Raw genomic sequence first — 16,011 nt, 5'->3', positions numbered from 1 at the left:
ACAAAAAGGCACATTGTAGAACACAAATTAATGAGGTTTATCATGTGGCCCATTGACTTACATTATACGCGTTAACGCTATTGTTTTACGCAATGCTAGTGTTTCTTCCTAGTGTGTTCCTACCCAGAGAGCAGCATAACGGTAGGCGGCGGCTTCATCAGAATGGAGGCGGCAACCTAAGTGATTTAACCATTGTTTAAACTCTATGATAAGGTTGTTTTTTTTTTACCTCTACGTTGGTTTCAATTCACTAAAGCCTGGTACACACTTTCAGGCTACTTACACACTAAGACGTTGCGTTAGGTGCTACGTTAAGGTCGCATAACGTGCCCCTAACGCAACGCATGGTGTGCGGGAGAGGACGGTAGAGTGAGCCGCGTTAGGCGGCTCTATCCGCATAAGGTCTCCTAGAGTGGTGCTGATTGGCCGGAGGGACCACGTGATGCGGAGCGAGACACTCCGCATCACGTGGTCCTGCCGGCCAATCAGCGGTCGCCAGTGCAGTGCATATTAAGTAGCCATGTGCGCGACTACTGTAGCAGCATCTCCCCGCCTCCTCTCCGCCCCCCACTGAGCATGTGCAAACAGTCTACCGCGGCTAAAGCCGCTAGAACGCACAGCATGCTGCACTTTCACTACAACGTGCAGCGTTACATGTAACGCAACGTGGGTAGTGTGAACAGCCCACTTGTGTTACATTGCTGTGCGTTGGGGGAGCGTTACAGGCTGCACTAATGTGCGCCTGTAACGTCCCTGTGTGGAAGCAGCCTCAATTATGATTGGCCAATCGCTGACTAATTTTACCAAACAACCTCTAAGCCAGTCTCCATACTCACCTGAACAGTATTTTGTCAGTTAGACTTAGCAACGTCCATTAATGCTTTTGGAAAAGAAATAATACCCTGCGAATCCCACATGAGGACTAATTCAAAAGCTGTCGGTTCTGACAGATTTTATCTGTTTTATTTTTTTTGCTGTAGTGGTCCTTGAATTTGTGTTCTACGTGTACAAAGTCATGTTTATCTATTTGTTCACATATAACATAAAATCTGATGGAAAGTCACCAGAGGGGCGTGGTGGAAGTAGATGGGACCTCCCGGCACTTTCCATACTGGCCACATTCCCCAAAAATTGCATAAAATGCATATCAAAAACGCAAACAAAATGCACAAAAATACACTTGTGACTCACACAGGGGAGGACTGGGACCTTTTGGCCTGGGGGGAAAACACAACCTAGAGGCCCTTTTACGCTATCCCCAGCCCAAATGCATACCCCAGTCTAAATAAATATCTATTTTGTGTGCAAATGTGGCAAAGGGGGGGGGGGGGGTTAGCTGCCAATGAGTGGTTCAGGGAGCATGGATTCATCCTGGCTACTGGTAGTGGTGTGATGGTGTGGAGGATATATTCTTACCACACTCTAGGCTCCTTAGTACCACCTGGCCAATGTTTAAATGCCACAGCCTACCTAAATGTTGTTGCTGACCATGCCCATCCCTTCATGACCAAAGTGTACCTGATGGCTTCTGAAGGCTACCAGCAGGATAATGCACCATGTCACAAAGCTCAGATCATCTAAAACTGGTTTCTTGGACATAATGAGTTGAGTGTACTTCTTTGGCCTCCATAGTCATAAGATCTCAAGCCAATAAAGGAGTTTTGGAATGTGGTGCAACGGGAGATACACATCCCGAATGTGCAGCAACTGGGCGATGTTATCATGTCAATATAGACCAAAATCTCTGAGGAATGCCATGAAGACTTAAGGTAGTCTGGAGGCAAAAGTGGGTCCAATTCGGTACTAGCAAAAAGTATAGCTATGAGATACATCAATTTCTCCTATTATTGTGTTTCTTTTGGGTCATGTATTAGACTTCCATTCAGTGACTATTTGATTATAAGCCCCTCAATGGCAAATGCAGAAACAATTACTCCAAAATATCAAATGCAACAGTCATCCTTACTTACATAAAAGAATAATAAATACAGAAATGCAACAAGCATTACCCCACATAAGAAATGCTAAGTTTTGCAACATATGAAAGCAGCAGTCATTAATCCACATATAAAAGCAGCAGTCATTACCCCACATATGAAAGCAGCAGTCATTACCCCATGTATGAAACAGCAGTCATTACTCCACATATGAAAGAACAGTGCACTCACTGTAGTGCACAAAAGCAATAACAATCCTCTTAGATTTAAAGACAGAAAAAAGAGACGCTTTAAAACATGCCACTGCCACACCTCCAGCCACGTCCCAAATAAGTGTGTGGCCCGCAAAGCCATGGTGAAAAAGACATTGTGGTCATAAAAGGTTTTGAGTAGTGCTCATGAGAGGAATAACATGTACATAAATCTATCAGCAGTGGCCCCCTCTCCCTGAACAGAAAATAAGGACCTAAATACAATATAAACAGACAGATGCAATGTAACAAAATATAGATCTACTCTACAGTAAACAGTTCTTACGTAATATTCAAGAAAAAATATCTCCTACACCATAATTATGTAGCTGTTCCCCCAACAACAAAAATATTTTTTTTTTCTGCAGGGCGGGCATCAGACAACTTAACTTGCAGCATTCCTCCCAACAATATAATTAGGAAGCACTCAGTATTAAACAATATGTACCTTGATAGAAAGTGAAAAATAAAGCATAATTAGGTAGCACTAGCACGTTACCCAAACATAATTGCAGGCATTTCAAGTCAATGAGCAGAGATTTTCCCAAACTTGCTTGGCAGGGCTGGATTTACCATAAGGCACTGTAGGCACGTGCCTACATGCGCCTGATGATGGAGAGGCAGCTCATACCTTTCCCCGAGCGCCTCTCTCCCTGTGCAGAGTCTGAGAGGTTCCTCACCCTGCTCTCTGCATTCCACTGATGAGTTCTCCCTTTAGTCAGTGGCACCACTAGCTACTTAATACTGAGGTTCCTCTTGCTACCTAATGCTAATGGACACCTCTAGCTACTTAATATTGAGGGTACCTCTAGCTACCTAATACTAAGGGGAACCGGTAGCTACCTATGATGGACAAGGGAACCAAGGGAGAAGTGACAACTGGGACAGCTAGCGCACTTGTGGTGCAGTTTGGTGGAGGTTTGGAGGGTTTATGGAGGGTGAAGTCTAGGGTGTCAGGACATCCGTGCCTATAAGCTCTTGTGATGTAAATCTGGGCCTGTTGCTTGGTCACTTGCCCAGGCTGCCCGAATGGTACCTCTGGCCCTGGTGTTAGGTGTAGCAGTGGGAAAGTTAGTGTTAGAAGAAGCGGTAGTGAGTAGCAGCAGTACAAGAGTCAGTGTTAGAAATAATGGCAGTGAGTAGTGGTAGTAGGAGGGTTACTGTTAGGTGCAGCGGCAGTGAGGCTGGTATTAGGTGTAGCAGCTGAGAGGTTAGTGGTAGGTGTAGCGGCGGTAAGGTTGGTGTTAAGTGTGGCGGTGGTGAGTTTTGGTGACAGAGGTTAGTGCTAGGTGAGGCGGCAGTGAGGTGGCAGTGAAGTTAGAGTTTTGTGCGGCGGCAGTGAGGTTTATGTTAGGTGCAGCATCAGCGAGGTGTGTTGGCAGTGAGGTTAGCATTGGGTGCAGCGGCAGTTAGGTTGGTTTTAGGTACGGTGCCACGAAGTGTGGTGGCAGTGAGGTTAGTACTAGGAGGTTAGTGCTAGGTGCATCAATGGTGAGGTTAGCGCTATGTGAGGTGGCAGTGATATAAGCGCTAGGTGCTGCAGCAGTGAGGTTGGTGTTAGGTGCAGCGCCATTGAGGTGTGGCAGCAGTGAGATTAGTGCTGGGTAAGGCGGCAGTGAAGTTACTGCTAGGTGCAGAAGCGGTGAGGTTAGTGGAAGGTGTGGCAGCAGTGAGGTTATTGTTAGATGCGGTGGCAGCGAGGTGTGTAGCGGCAGTGAGGTTAGCGCTAGGTGAGGCGGCAGTGAGGTTAACCTTAGGTGTGGCAGCAGTGAAGTTAGGGTTAGGTGCGGTGTTGGTGAGGTTAGCGTTAGGTGCTGCAGTGAGATTAGCATTATATGCGGCAGCGAGATTATCGTTAGGTGCGGGGAGGTTAAGTGTGGCGGTGAGATTAGCGATGAGATTAGTGTTCGGTGAAAATTTGAAATTACCAATAGGTGCGGAGGTAAAATCACCATTAGGTGCGGAGGTAAAATTACCATTGGGTGATGTAGCGGTGAGGTTAGCATGAGTTGTGGTAGTAAGATTAGAGTTAGGTGCGGTGGTGGTGAGGTTAGCATATGGTGCAACGGTGAGGTTAGCGTCAGGTGCAGTGGTGAGGTTAGCGTCAGGTGCAGTGGTGAGGTTAGCGTCAGGTGCAGTGGTGAGGTTAGCGTCAGGTGCAGCGGTGAGGTTAGCATGAGGTGTGGCAGTAAGATTAGAGTTAGGTGCGGTGGTGGTGAGATTAGGGTCAGGTGCAGCGGTGAGGTTAGCGTCAGGTGCAGCGGTGAGGTTAGCGTCAGGTGCAGCGGTGAGGTTAGCGTCAGGTGCAGCGGTGAGGTTAGCGTCAGGTGCAGCGGTGAGGTTAGCGTCAGGTGCAGCGGTGAGGTTAGCGTCAGGTGCAGCGGTGAGGTTAGCGTTAGGTGCAGCGGTGAGGTTAGCGTTAGGTGCAGCGGTGAGGTAAGCGACAGGTGCTGCGGTGAGGTTAGTGTCAGGTGCAGCGGTGAGGTTAGCGTCAGGTGCAGCGGTGAGGTTAGCGTCAGGTGCGGCGGTGGGGTTAGCGTCAGGTGCGGCGGTGGGGTTAGCGTCAGGTGCGGCGGTGAGGTTAGCGTCAGGTGCGGCGGTGAGGTAAGCGTTAGGTGCTGCGGTGAGGTAAGCGACAGGTGCTGCGGTGAGGTTAGTGTCAGGTGCGGCGGTGAGGTTAGCGTCAGGTGCGGCGGTGAGGTTAGCGTCAGGTGCGGCGGTGAGGTTAGCGTCAGGTGCGGCGGTGGGGTTAGCGTCAGGTGCGGCGGTGGGGTTAGCGTCAGGTGCGGCGGTGGGGTTAGCGTCAGGTGCGGCGGTGAGGTTAGCGCTAGGTGTGGCTGTAAGATTAGCGATAGATGCGATGGTGGTGAGGTTAGCTTTAGGCGTGGTGGCAGGTGGCAGTGAAGTTAGCCCCCCAGTATAGGCAGCCATAGAACTTGATATAGGAAGACAGGGAAATCCCACAGCATAAGTACCAAAGAGCCCCCCACAGTAAGCCAGGGAGCCTCCTGCTAGTTTATGCAGTGATAAAGAAGGAGACAGTAGCCAGGGAGCCCCCCAATGCAGTTTGTAGGGGAGAGGAGGGTGATAAAGCTCACTCACCATTCCAGACTTCTGCATTTGCAGGAAAGAATTCCAACGTTTGGGGGCGGAGCTTCGCGGCAATTTGGGGGCGGAGCTTTGCCGTGATTTTGGCGGTGGTTCCTGGGTTCCCTGCAATTCCCCCAGCACAGTGTGCATCTTCGCACTGGGGGTGGAGTTCAGAAGCCAGTGAAGCTAGCCATAGATCAAACTCAGGGCAGGCTCGGGGAGGAGCAGGAGCTCTCTCACCCAATGCCCTGGACTGTAGCCCGACATGAATGAAGAGCTACTGCTGGGGGCGGGGCTTTAGATCGAGCGGCCACAGCATTGCAGAAGTAAATTATGACAGCACAAACAGTGCTGCGCAGCCGGCCCTGGATGCCTGAGGAGGCGGCGGCCCGGGGGGAATCCGCCCCCCGTCCTCCCGGGCCAGTCCGCCTCTGGACTCACATGTGGGAAACACAAATTCAGGAAAACGCAACCAAATACAAGTGTGAAACACTTCTGCGAACCGCAAATGCACTCCAAATGCACTTCCTTATGACAAAAAATGCAGAAACACATATGCAGCAAAACGCAACCTTTCACGCAACGCCTAGTGCGTTCCCAGCCTGCATCTTCTGACACTTCCACCTTTACAGCCGGAGTGTGCCCCTGCTAACTCTGAGATGAGTTCATTATTTGTGAAATTGATTGAACCAATCAGACTGGACCAATCACATAGCATGATTAAATCAATGTGATTGGATCAATCACATTGGTCTAAAGGGGCCCATTAACTGAACAATTTTTTCATCAGATGCGATCTTTTGAGACGCACTTTTAAGATCGCAAGTAAGCGGAAGTTAATTATCATTTGTTCAGTAAGAGTTTTTTCTCTCTTCATATGTGATCATAAAATCCAACTTTTAGATCAATTACATTTTCTGGTCCAATCAACCAAAGAATGGTTTCACATCAATTTGCGCCACACTGTGCAGTTTTCTGTACATTGTGATTATACAAAGTGTGTTGGAAAAGCGCATCTGTTTATAAAATTGTACCGTTAATAGGCACCTTAAGATTATACTAATCACACTGCATGATTGTGCTAATCAGATTGGACCAATCGGACTGCATGATATGACCAGTCAGATTGGACCAATCACATTGCAAGGTTAGACCAATCAATTTCAACCAATCACATTGCATGATTGCACTGATCAGATTGAACCAATCAAATTGCACTGTTGGACCAATCAGATTGCACAATTAGTCCAATCAGATCAGACCAATCACATTGCACAATTACATAGTTACATAGTTATTTTGGTTGAAAAAAGACATACGTCCATCGAGTTCAACCAGTATAAAGTACAACACCAGCCTGCTCCCTCACATATCCCTGTTGATCCAGAGGAAGGCGAAAAAACCCTTACAAGACATGGTCCAATTAGCCCCTAAAGGGAAAAATTCCTTCCCGACTCCAGATGGCAAAATCCCTGGATCAACATCATTAGGCATTACCTAGTAATTGTAGCCATGGATGTCTTTCAACGCAAGGAAAGCATCTAAGCCCCCTTTAAACGCAGGTATAGAGTTTGCCATAACGACTTCCTGTGGCAATGCATTCCACATCTTAATCACTCTTACTGTAAAGAACCCTTTCCTAAATAAATGGCTAAAACGTTTTTTCTCCATGCGCAGATCATGTCCTCTAGTCCTTTGAGAAGGCCTAGGGACAACAAGCTCATCCGCCAAGCTATTATATTGCCCTCTGATGTATTTATACATGTTAATTAGATCCCCTCTAAGGCGTCTTTTCTCTAGACTAAATAAACCCAGTGTGAAGAAACGCGGAAAAGCCGACGCATGGACGCAGCATGAGGTGGCTGTTTCCGCGGCTGGCATAGCGGAACGCGGAGAAACCGCGCACACAGGCCTGCTACTGACAGTCTGACCAGGCGCGGGGAGGCCACCGCATGTGCTGATAGCGGTGCGGCTCACCCCGCGTGCAGGCCAGGAGAGACATTGCAAAGCGTGACTGGTGTGGCTGGGACTGATAGTCCACACAGGTTCAGAATGACGCGCGCGCGCTGAGAGGCAGAGTTTATATGACAGCCAGAAGAAGGTCAGCTGACCAAGCTGGTCAGCTGACATTTCCACCACTTTTCATTGGTCCAGCACTTAGGGGATGCGCAGGAGGCGCTGATGTATATATACTGGGTGCTGGTCAGTTCTCTGGTGTCTGGCGTTGCGATCACTACGTGGTAGCACTCAGACCTTGTCAGTATCTGTGTTCTAGCATAGTTTCCAAAGGTGTTGATGATCACGGAGCTCACACCTTAGTGTTAGGAATATTGAACTGTATTATTTGTTATGATCTTCTGCTTGCCTGACTATCCTCCTAAACTCTGATTCTGTACCTTGCTATTTCTGATATCCTGTTGCCAAACTCTGCTCGTTCCTGGACTCGACCTCCTGATTCTGTACCTTGCTATTCTGATACTCTGTTGCCTAACCCTGCCTGTTCATTGGATTCCGTATCTGTCTCCTGAAATCTGTACCTTATCTGTCTGTGTGTTAACGACCTGGCTTGCCCGACCTCGAGAACTGGCCTTACTGTTAGAGGCAGTTCCCAGACCTGTTAGTGACACCCTCTCTCTGGTGTCACTAACACTCTGTCCTTCCTACTCTCAGCCTAGCTCCTCCCCAGGGAGAGTCTAGGCCAACGGAAGGAACATTCTACTGTGCAGTACTCAAAATATTGCTGTTGCACTCTACACTCACTTGTTATCTCAGGTGTCCAGAGGTTAGTAGATATATCTGATTATCGGTGATACTGCAGATCATCAATAATCGGGTATATTCTGTATTCTCGGTGATACTGCAGTTCACCGGTAATCAGACCCTCTCTGTGTTACACCGATCATTACAGAACGCCAGACCAAAACCCAAATGGACGCACTGTATAGCCATGTTTAAGTCCTGACCACCACGGTAAATCAACTTTCCGCGGCAGTTTTGAACCAACAGACCCAGACATGTCAGATATTTGGGGCTATTCAGGAACTTCAAACAGTGCAATCTCCTCTTAGCACAGACACACGTATGCCTGTACCTGAAAAATTTTCCGGTCACAGATCTGACTTCCGAAATTTTAGGAGTAGAGTGTTATCATACTTTGAGTTGAGACCTAATTCTTCAGGAACTATGGCCCAAAGGGTTACATTTATTAAGACTTTGTTATCAGGCGATTCTCATACCTGGGCATACAGTCTGCCCTCCGGAGATTTAGCCTTAACCTCCGTAGATGAATTTTTTAAGGCTATGGCCGTAATTTACGACGATCCAGACATTGCCTCGACTTCTGAGCGGAAGCTCAAGTTGTTACGTCAAGGCAAGAGTCCGGTTGAACAGTATGCTGCTGAATTTAGAAGGTGGTCAGTGTCAGCCAGGTGGGACACCTTTGCCCTTTTGGTTTGTTTCCTATCAGGGTTGTCAGATGAGGTCTCCGATCTCATGCTAAGCCAGCCTGAGCCCAAATCTATCGATAAGGCCATTTCATCAGCCATCAGGATAGATCGCCGGCTGCGCTATCAGAGACAGACCCGGGGTGGAAACCATGTGAAAATAATGTCCCACGCTGTGCCCTCTGAAACTCCACCTCCTCCCGATTTGCCTCCACCTGAACCAATGCAGATTGGTCGGTCAGCGTTTTCTCAAGTGGAGCGGAAACACTACTACCTAGATGAGAAACGGTTACTTCTTCCTTGTACTGTTACATGGGAAGATAAAACTGAGGTTTCTGAGGCCTTTATTGATTCAGGCGCTGCAGCTAATGTTATGGATTTCGAATTTGCAAAGAAATTGGGTATTCCGCTCACCCCAGTAAAACCACCCATTCAGGTTACGGCAGTAGATGATTCCCCCATGCAAAGTAATCATCCGCTGTCTCAGACACCAGAGGTGGAAGTCACTATAGGGGTACTACACAACGAAAAATTACAGTTTTTTGTATAACACATGACCACCTCCACAGTCATCCTTGGCATGCCATGGTTGCACCTTCACTCCCCACAGATCAATTAGACCACTGGGCAGTTAACTAGCTGGTCAATTCATTGTTTCCAGCAGTGTTTAGGGAAGGTGACATTGGGCCAGACCAGGATTCATTTGGAGGGGGTTCCAGTACAATATTCCGAGTATTCAGATGTGTTCTGTCCCAAGGCTGCTGATAAGTTACCGCCACATCGCCCGTTTGATTGCCCCATCGATCTCCGATCTGGTTGTATGCCCCAAGGGGTCATCTCTACAATTTGTCTGGGCCAGAGAAAGTGGCCATGCAGGAGTACATTCGTGAGAATTTAGCCAAGGAGTTCATTCGCCCCTCTCGGTCGCCCACTGGCGCAGGGTTCTTTTTTGTTAAAAAAAAGACAGAGGCCTGCGGCCATGCATAGATTACCGGGTCCTGAATAAAATCACTGTGAAGAATCGCTACCCTTTGCTCCTGATAGATGACCTGTTTACACAAGTTGCCAACGCTAAAATCTTTTCGAAATTAGATTTACGGGGTGCATACAACCTGGTGCGGATTAGAAAAGGCGATGAATGGAAGACGGCCTTTAACACGCCCGACGGGCATTACGAGTACTTAGTGATGCCCTTCGGGCTGAGTAATGCCCCGGCCGTCTTCCAAGAACTAATTAATGAGGTATTCAGGGAGGTGTTGGGCAAATTCGTGTTAGTATACCTTGATGATATACTTATTTTTTCAAACAACCTCTCTGAGCACAGGACACACGTCCGATTTGTATTGGACAAACTAAGGCAGAACATGCTTTACGCTAAATTGGAGAAATGCATCTTCGAGGTAGCATCTGTCACCTTTTTAGGGTACATAATTTACACCTCGGGCCTGTCGATGGACCCTGCCAAGGTCTCTGCTGTGCTGGAGTGGCCTCAACCTGTGGGGTTAAAATCTCTTAAGAGATTCTTGGGCTCTTGCCCTGCTGCTGACATTTTGACCCAGTGCGGGGAGGCCACCGCCGGTGCGGATAGCGGTGCGACCAACCCCGCGCATGGGTCAGCAGAGACATTGCAAGGCAGTGCGAGGGTGGCTGGGACTGATAGTCCACCTAGGTTCAGAGTGACGCGCGTGCGCGCGGAGAGGCAGAACTTTTATGACAGTCAGAGAAGGGTCAGCTGACCAGGCCGGTCAGCTGACAATCACAGCAATTTTCATTGGTCCAGCAATTAGGGGAGGTGCTGGAGAGCACTAGTGTATATATGCTGGGTGCTGGTCATTCTCTGGTTGTCTGGCGTTGCGATCACAACGTGGTAGCACTCAGACCTTGTTCGTATCTGTGTTCTAGCATAGTTTCCAAAGGTGTTGACATCAAGGCGTTCACACCTTAGCGTTAGGAATATTATCTGTATTATTTGTTATGACCTTTTTGCCTGCCTGACTATTCTTCTGAACTCTGATCCTGTACCTTGCTAATTCTGTTATCTTGTTGTCAAACTCTGCTCGACTCTGTACCTCGTTATTCTGATTTCCCGTTGCCAAACCTTGCCTGTTATTGGATTCCGCAACTGCCTTCTGATTCTGTACTTTATCTGTCTGTGTGTTGACGACCTGGCTTTGCCGACCTCGAGAACTAGCCTTACTGTTAGAGGCAGTTCCCAGATCTGTTGGTGACACCCTCTCTCCTTGGTGTCACTCACACTCTGTCCTTCCTACTCTCTGCTTAGCTCCTACCCCGGGAGAGTCTAGGCTCACGGAAGGAACATACTTCGGTGTGTACTCAAAGTATTACTGTTGCACTAACACTCGCTCATTACTCAGGTGTCCAGAGGTTAGAAGATATATCTGATTATCGGTGATAATGCAGATCATCAATAATCGGGTATATTCTGCATTCTCGGTGATACTGCAGTTCACCGGTAATCAGACCCTCTCTGTGTTACACCAATTGTTACAGAACGCCAGACCAAAACAAAATGGACGCACGCACTGATCGTCTGGGCGCACTTTCCACTTCGGTGGATAACATCAACCAAGTGCTGGGTACTCACCAAGCATTAATTGATGCCCTATCAGGGTCTGTACAAACCCTCCAGACGTCAGTGGATGAGGTGCGATCCCCTCCTAGCGTTGACATACGTATGCCCGTACCCGAAAGATTTTCTGGCCATAGATCTGGCTTTCGAAATTTTAGGAGTAGAGTGTTGTCCTATTTTGAATTTAGACCCCGATCGTCGGGGACCGAGACCCAAAAGGTTACATTTATTAAAACCTTGTTATCTGGCGACTCTCAGAGATGGGCGTACAGTTTGCCCACCGGAGACCTAGCCCTTACTTCGGGGGAGGAATTTTTTAAAGCCATGGCAGTAATTTATGACGATTCGGACCTTGCCTCGACTTCTGAGCGGAAGCTCAAGCTTTTGCGTCAAGGCAAAGGTCCGCTTGAAGATTATGCAGCGGAATTTAGGAAGTGGTCAGTTACAATGGGACACTTATGCCCTGTTAGATTGTTTCTTGTCAGGGCTGTCCGATGAGGTCTCTGATCTAATGCTAAGCCAGCCCGCGCCCAGAACAGTCGATGAGGCCATCTCAGCGGCCATACGAATCGACCGCAGGCTACGCTATCAAAAACAGACCAGGGGTACTTATCGTGCTAGAGTAGTATCTTACGCCACAACACCAGTGACACCACTTCCTTCTGTCTCATCTCCTCCCGTCTTGCCTCCACCCGAGCCAATGCAGATTGGTCGGTCCAAGCTGTCCCAGGTGGAGCGAAGACGGAGGATGTCTGAACAGCTGTGTCTGTTTTGCGCTGAAGGGGGACATAGAGTACGAGACTGTCCTAATAAGCCGGGAAACGCTACCGCCTAGGAATTGTAGGGGGTAGCACCCTAGGCGCCCGATTCTTACCCCTAGAAGATAAACGATTGCTTCTTCCTTGCACTGTTACGTGGGAAGATAAAACCGAGGTCACTGAAGCCTTTGTTGATTCAGGCTCTGCAGCTAATTTTATGGATTTTGAGTTTGCTAAGAAATTGGGAATTTCACTCACCCCAGTAAAACCACCCATCCAGGTTACAGCTGTGGATGATTCCCCCCTGCAGAGGAATCATCCGTTATCCCAGACACCGGAGGTGGGAGTCACTAAAGGGGTGCTGCACAGAGAAAGATTGCAGTTCTTTGTGTTACACATGACAACCTCCACAGTTATCCTTGGCATGCCCTGGTTGCACCTCCACTCTCCCAAGATCGATTGGGCCACTGGGCAGCTAACTAGCTGGTCAGATCATTGTGTTCAGCAGTGTTTAGGGAAGGTGAAGTTGGGCCAAACCAGGGTTCATTTGGAGGGTGTACCCGTGCAGTATTCTGAGTATTCTGATGTGTTCTGTCCCAAAGCTGCAGATAAGTTGCCTCCCCATCGCCCGTTCGATTGCCCCATCGATCTCCGATCTGGTTGTATGCCTCCCAGGGGCCATCTTTATAATTTGTCTGGGCCAGAGAAGGTGGCCATGCAGGAATACGTCCGTGAAAACCAAGCCAAAGGGTTCATTCGCCCGTCCCGGTCGCCCGCTGGCCAGCTTTCTTTTTTGTTAAGAAAAAAGACGGTGGCCTGCGTCCCTGCATAGATTACCGGGGTTTGAATAAGATCATAGTGAAGAATCGCTATCCTTTGCCCTTGATAGACGACTTATTCACGCAGGTTACTGATGCTCAGGTTTTTTCAAAATTGGATTTACGGGGTGCATACAACCTGGTGAGGATTAGAGAGGGCGATGAATGGAAGACGGCTTTTAACACGCCTGACGGGCATTACGAGTATTTAGTGATACCCTTTGGGCTGTGTAATGCCCCGGCCGTCTTCCAAGAACTGATTAATGAGGTATTCAGAGAGGTTTTGGGCAGATTTGTCCTGGTCTATCTGGATGACATCCTTATTTTCTCCAACAACCTCTCTGAGCACAGATCTCATGTCAAGTTCGTGCTGAATAAATTAAGGCAAAATATGCTTTATGCGAAACTGGAAAAATGCACCTTTGAGGTCACATCTGTCGCCTTCCTAGGATATATAATTTCCACCTCGGGCCTGTCTATGGACCCTGCCAAAGTCTCCGCTGTTCTCGAATGGCCACAGCCAGTGGGGGTAAAGTCTTTGCAGCGTTTTTTAGGCTTTGCGAATTACTATAGAAGGTTCATAAAGGGGTACTCCACTATCATTGCATCCCTTACCAGTCTCACAAAAAAAGGAGCAGATACCACCCACTGGTCTCCAGAAGCTCTACGGGCCTTAAGACACGTTGACACTTCTTACCCCTTTATTGTTGAGGTGGACGCCTTGGAGGTCGGAGTGGGGGCTGTGCTGTCTCAGCAGTCAGGGTTGCAGGGTAGATTGCACCTGTGCACCTATTTTTCTCGTAGGTTCTCTTCGGCAGAGAGAAACTACGACATAGGCAACAGGGAGATCCTGGCCATCAAGTTAGCCTTTGAGGAATGGCGACATTGGTTAGAAGGAGCAGAACATATGATCACGGTTTACACGGATCACAAAAATCTGGAATACATCGAGGGGGCTAAAAGGTTAAGCCCTGGTCAGGCTCGATGGTCACTGTTTTTCTCAAGGTTCAGATTTTTTATTATTACGTGCACGCCGGGTAGCAAGAATATTAAGGCAGATGCCCTCTCCAGGTGCTTTGAACCAGAGACAGCACAGCCCTCCGTTCCTGAGACCATTGTCCCACAGAAATTGGTGCTAGCTGCAACTGAAACTTGGGAAGACTGGAAGGAGACTTTAGGTCCCTTTCAGCAGGACATCCCGGAAGGGAAACCAGATGGGGTTATGTTTATTCCGTTACCATTTCGTCTCCAGGTCTTGGAAATGTTCCATTCACACAAGAATGCGGGACATCCTGGGGCGTCTAGAACGCAAGATCAGGTGTGCTTGGTGGCCTTCTCTGGCAGCAGATTGCAAAGAGTTTGTAAGGGAGTGTGCGGTATGTGCTAAGAGCAAGCCCTCCCGGCTGGCACCTGTAGGTACGTTGCAGCCCTTGCCCACCCCGAGTGAACCGTGGACCCACCTGTCCATGGATTTTGTGGGTGAGCTTCCCAGGTCTGAGGGCATGTCGGTCATTTGGGTGGTAGTCGACCGCTTCAGCAAAATGGCCCATTTCATGCCCTTGAAAGGACTCCCCTCGGCCCAGGAATTGGCCGATTTGTTCATCACCCATGTTTTCCGGCTGCATGGCATTCCGGAAAACATAGTGCCAGATCGGGGAGTCCAATTTATTTCTAGATTCTGGAGGGCATTTTGCCACCAAATGGGCATAAAGCTGTCATTTTCATCGGGCTACCACCCACAGACCAATGGTCAGACTGAGAGAGTCAATCAGTCATTGGAGCAGTTTTTGAGGTGTTACGTTGCGGAGGCACAGAATGACTGGGTCAAGTTTCTGCCTTTCGCAGAATTTGCACAAAATAATTTGAAAAGTTCTTCCTCTGGATTTTCTCCGTTTCAGGTAGTGACAGGGAGATTGCCCAAATTCTCCCCATTGCCAGTGGCCTCCACTCCGTTTCCAGCTCTGGAGGCCTGGCAGAGGTCTTTAAAGGACATTTGGTGGACCGTGAGAAATAATTTGGAAAAGGCGTTTCAGGGTCAAAAGGGTCAAGCTGACAAGAGACGTTCTTTAGAGTGGAGATTCAACCAGGAGACTTGGTATTGGTGTCCACACGTCACTTAACCCTGAAACAGCCCTCAGACAAGTTGGGCCCCAGGTTTGTCGGTCCATTTCCGGTGGCTAGAAAGATCAACAATGTTACTTATACCATTGATCTTCCTGCCAGCATGCGTGGCGTAAGATCTTTCCATGTGTCACTGCTCCTCAAACCAGCAGTCCATGTGGGCCCCACTCCTCCTCCTCCTGTGATGATAGATAACCAACCAGAGTACGAAGTAGAGAAGATCTTAGACTCACGTGTGGTGCAGAATTCAGTACAGTATTTGGTGCACTGGAAGGGGTATGGGATTGAGGAAAGGACATGGGTGCCTGAGTGTCGCATGCATGCTGACAAATTAAAAAGGGAATTCCACGCCTTACATCCGGAGAAGCCAGGAAGGAGCTGTCCGGAGTCCACTCCTCGGGGGGGGGGGGGGGGGGGGGGGGTTAGTACTGTAAGGAAACACAGAATATCAGCCGCTTCTACTCAGCTCGAGGCGGCTTTTTCCATGGAGGGCATGGCGGAACGCGGAAAAACAGCCGCGTCTGATGCGGCAGTTAGCACGCAGTGCCCTGCTGCTGGCATTTTGACCCAGCGCGGGGAGGCCGCCGCCGTCGCTGCAGATGGCGGTGCGACCAACCTTGCGCATGGGTCAGAAGAGACATTGCAAGGCAGTGCGAGGGTGGCTGGGACTGATAGTCCACCTAGGTTCAGAGTGACGCGCGTGCGCGCGGAGAGGCAGAACTTTTATGACAGTCAGAGAAGGGTCAGCTGACCAGGCCGATCAGCTGACAATCACAGCAATTTTCATTGGTCCAGCAATTAGGGGAGGTGCTGGAGAGCACTAGTGTATATATGTTGGGTGCTGGTCATTCTCTGGTTGTCTGGCGTTGCGAACACAACGTGGTAGCACTCAGACCTTGTTCGTATCTGTGTTCTAGCATAGTTTCCAAAGGTGTTGACATCAAGGCGTTCACACCTTAGCGTTAGGAATATTATCTGTATTATTTGTTATGACCTTTTTGCC

The sequence above is a fragment of the Hyperolius riggenbachi genome, chromosome 2 (genome assembly GCF_040937935.1).
Source record: "Hyperolius riggenbachi isolate aHypRig1 chromosome 2, aHypRig1.pri, whole genome shotgun sequence".
Taxonomy (NCBI): Eukaryota; Metazoa; Chordata; class Amphibia; order Anura; family Hyperoliidae; genus Hyperolius; species Hyperolius riggenbachi.
This window is presented reverse-complemented; position numbering follows the sequence as displayed.